The sequence below is a fragment of the Hypomesus nipponensis genome, chromosome 12 (genome assembly GCF_054491055.1).
Source record: "Hypomesus nipponensis isolate SF chromosome 12, ASM5449105v1, whole genome shotgun sequence".
Classification (NCBI taxonomy): Eukaryota; Metazoa; Chordata; class Actinopteri; order Osmeriformes; family Osmeridae; genus Hypomesus; species Hypomesus nipponensis.
This window is the reverse complement of record NC_140372.1, coordinates 17382501-17385000: the sequence shown is the minus strand read 5'-3', so window position 1 is coordinate 17385000 and position 2500 is coordinate 17382501. Positions and strand designations below refer to the sequence as shown.

At 47.2% G+C, this 2500-nt stretch overlaps 9 non-coding genes across 9 annotated transcripts in view; all 9 read right to left on the bottom strand.

Annotated features, from left to right (window-relative positions):
• Positions 1 to 85, bottom strand: part of LOC146266416 (5S ribosomal RNA) — a 119-nt gene extending 34 nt beyond the window's left edge. Inside the window, exon 1 of the ribosomal RNA XR_014727889.1 lies at positions 1 to 85. This exon is cut by the window's left edge and continues 34 nt beyond it. This is a non-coding gene — a ribosomal RNA (5S ribosomal RNA).
• A 172-nt stretch (positions 86 to 257) lies between these two features.
• LOC146266415 (5S ribosomal RNA) lies at positions 258 to 376 on the bottom strand. Its single transcript, XR_014727888.1, has one exon. It is a non-coding gene; the product is annotated as a 5S ribosomal RNA (ribosomal RNA).
• A 188-nt stretch (positions 377 to 564) lies between these two features.
• LOC146266414 (5S ribosomal RNA) lies at positions 565 to 683 on the bottom strand. Its single transcript, XR_014727887.1, has one exon. It is a non-coding gene; the product is annotated as a 5S ribosomal RNA (ribosomal RNA).
• A 184-nt stretch (positions 684 to 867) lies between these two features.
• LOC146266413 (5S ribosomal RNA) lies at positions 868 to 986 on the bottom strand. The gene has a single exon (XR_014726894.1). It is a non-coding gene; the product is annotated as a 5S ribosomal RNA (ribosomal RNA).
• Positions 987 to 1156: 170 nt separating this feature from the next.
• LOC146266412 (5S ribosomal RNA) lies at positions 1157 to 1275 on the bottom strand. Its single transcript, XR_014729201.1, has one exon. It is a non-coding gene; the product is annotated as a 5S ribosomal RNA (ribosomal RNA).
• Positions 1276 to 1455: 180 nt separating this feature from the next.
• Positions 1456 to 1574, bottom strand: LOC146266411 (5S ribosomal RNA). Its single transcript, XR_014727886.1, has one exon. It is a non-coding gene; the product is annotated as a 5S ribosomal RNA (ribosomal RNA).
• Positions 1575 to 1756: 182 nt separating this feature from the next.
• LOC146266410 (5S ribosomal RNA) lies at positions 1757 to 1875 on the bottom strand. Its single transcript, XR_014726893.1, has one exon. It is a non-coding gene; the product is annotated as a 5S ribosomal RNA (ribosomal RNA).
• Positions 1876 to 2045: 170 nt separating this feature from the next.
• Positions 2046 to 2164, bottom strand: LOC146266409 (5S ribosomal RNA). Its single transcript, XR_014726891.1, has one exon. It is a non-coding gene; the product is annotated as a 5S ribosomal RNA (ribosomal RNA).
• Positions 2165 to 2338: 174 nt separating this feature from the next.
• LOC146266408 (5S ribosomal RNA) lies at positions 2339 to 2457 on the bottom strand. The gene has a single exon (XR_014727538.1). It is a non-coding gene; the product is annotated as a 5S ribosomal RNA (ribosomal RNA).
• Positions 2458 to 2500: the final 43 nt, after the last annotated feature.

Below are 2500 nucleotides of genomic sequence, written 5' to 3'. Positions count from 1 at the left end.
CATCCAAGTACTAACCAGGCCCGACCCTGCTTAGCTTCCGAGATCAGACGTGATCGGGCGTTGCCAGGCTGGTATGGCCGTACGAAATAAGTTGACAACCATAGGCTACTTATCCATATACAGATTTAGCAATTGACAATGCAAGGTGGTCTCTCTCTCTCTCTCTCATGTCAAAATGAAAACAGCTTCCAACCCCTTTCATGAAGGACTACTTGTGCATATTGCAAGATGTCAGTTTCTAAGTGAATGAGCAAAAGAGCATACAGCACCTGGTATTCCCAGGCGGTCTCCCATCCAAGTACTAACCAGGCCCGACCCTGCTTAGCTTCCGAGATCAGACGTGATCGGGCGTTGCCAGGCTGGTATGGCCGTACGAAATAAGTTGACAACCATAGGCTACTTATCCATATACAGATTTAGCAATTGACAATGCAAGGTGGTCTCTCTCTCTCTCTCTCTCTCTCTCTCTCTCTCGTGTCAAAATGAAAACAGCTTCCAGCCCCTTTCATGAAGGACTACTTGTGCATATTGCAAGATGTCAGTTTCTAAGTGAATGAGCAAAAGAGCATACAGCACCTGGTATTCCCAGGCGGTCTCCCATCCAAGTACTAACCAGGCCCGACCCTGCTTAGCTTCCGAGATCAGACGTGATCGGGCGTTGCCAGGCTGGTATGGCCGTACGAAATAAGTTGACAACCATAGGCTACTTATCCATATACAGATTTGGCATTTGACAATGCAAGGTGGTCTCTCTCTCTCTCTCTCTCTCTCTCTCTCGTGTCAAAATGAAAACAGTTTCCAGCCCCTTTCATGAAGGACTACTTGTGCATATTGCAAGATGTCAGTTTCTAAGTGAATGAGCAAAAGAGCATACAGCACCTGGTATTCCCAGGCGGTCTCCCATCCAAGTACTAACCAGGCCCGACCCTGCTTAGCTTCCGAGATCAGACGAGATCGGGCGTTGCCAGGCTGGTATGGCCGTACGAAATAAGTTGACAACCATAGGCTACTTATCCATATACAGATTTAGCAATTGACAATGCAAGGTAGTCTCTCTCTCTCTCTCGTGTCAAAATGAAAACAGCTTCCAGCCCCTTTCATGAAGGACTACTTGTGCATATTGCAAGATGTCAGTTTCTAAGTGAATGAGCAAAAGAGCATACAGCACCTGGTATTCCCAGGCGGTCTCCCATCCAAGTACTAACCAGACCCGACCCTGCTTAGCTTCCGAGATCAGACGTGATCGGGCGTTGCCAGGCTGGTATGGCCGTACGAAATAAGTTGACAACCATAGGCTACTTATCCATATACAGATTTAGCAATTGACAATGCAAGGTGGTCTCTCTCTCTCTCTCTCTCTCTCTCGTGTCAAAATGAAAACAGCTTCCAGCCCCTTTCATGAAGGACTACTTGTGCATATTGCAAGATGTCAGTTTCTAAGTGAATGAGCAAAAGAGCATACAGCACCTGGTATTCCCAGGCGGTCTCCCATCCAAGTACTAACCAGGCCCGACCCTGCTTAGCTTCCGAGATCAGACGTGATCGGGCGTTGCCAGGCTGGTATGGCCGTACGAAATAAGTTGACAACCATAGGCTACTTATCCATATACAGATTTGGCATTTGACAATGCAAGGTGGTCTCTCTCTCTCTCTCTCTCTCTCTCTCGTGTCAAAATGAAAACAGTTTCCAGCCCCTTTCATGAAGGACTACTTGTGCATATTGCAAGATGTCAGTTTCTAAGTGAATGAGCAAAAGAGCATACAGCACCTGGTATTCCCAGGCGGTCTCCCATCCAAGTACTAACCAGGCCCGACCCTGCTTAGCTTCCGAGATCAGACGAGATCGGGCGTTGCCAGGCTGGTATGGCCGTACGAAATAAGTTGACAACCATAGGCTACTTATCCATATACAGATTTAGCAATTGACAATGCAAGGTAGTCTCTCTCTCTCTCTCGTGTCAAAATGAAAACAGCTTCCAGCCCCTTTCATGAAGGACTACTTGTGCATATTGCAAGATGTCAGTTTCTAAGTGAATGAGCAAAAGAGCATACAGCACCTGGTATTCCCAGGCGGTCTCCCATCCAAGTACTAACCAGGCCCGACCCTGCTTAGCTTCCGAGATCAGACGAGATCGGGCGTTGCCAGGCTGGTATGGCCGTACGAAATAAGTTGACAACCATAGGCTACTTATCCATATACAGATTTAGCAATTGACAATGCAAGGTGGTCTCTCTCTCTCTCTCTCTCGTGTCAAAATGAAAACAGCTTCCAGCCCCTTTCATGAAGGACTACTTGTGCATATTGCAAGATTTCAGTTTCTAAGTGAATGAGCAAAAGAGCATACAGCACCTGGTATTCCCAGGCGGTCTCCCATCCAAGTACTAACCAGGCCCAACCCTGCTTAGCTTCCGAGATCAGAAGAGATCGGGCGTTGCCAGGCTGGTATGGCCGTACGAAATAAGTTGACAACCATAGGCTACTTATCCATATACAGATTTA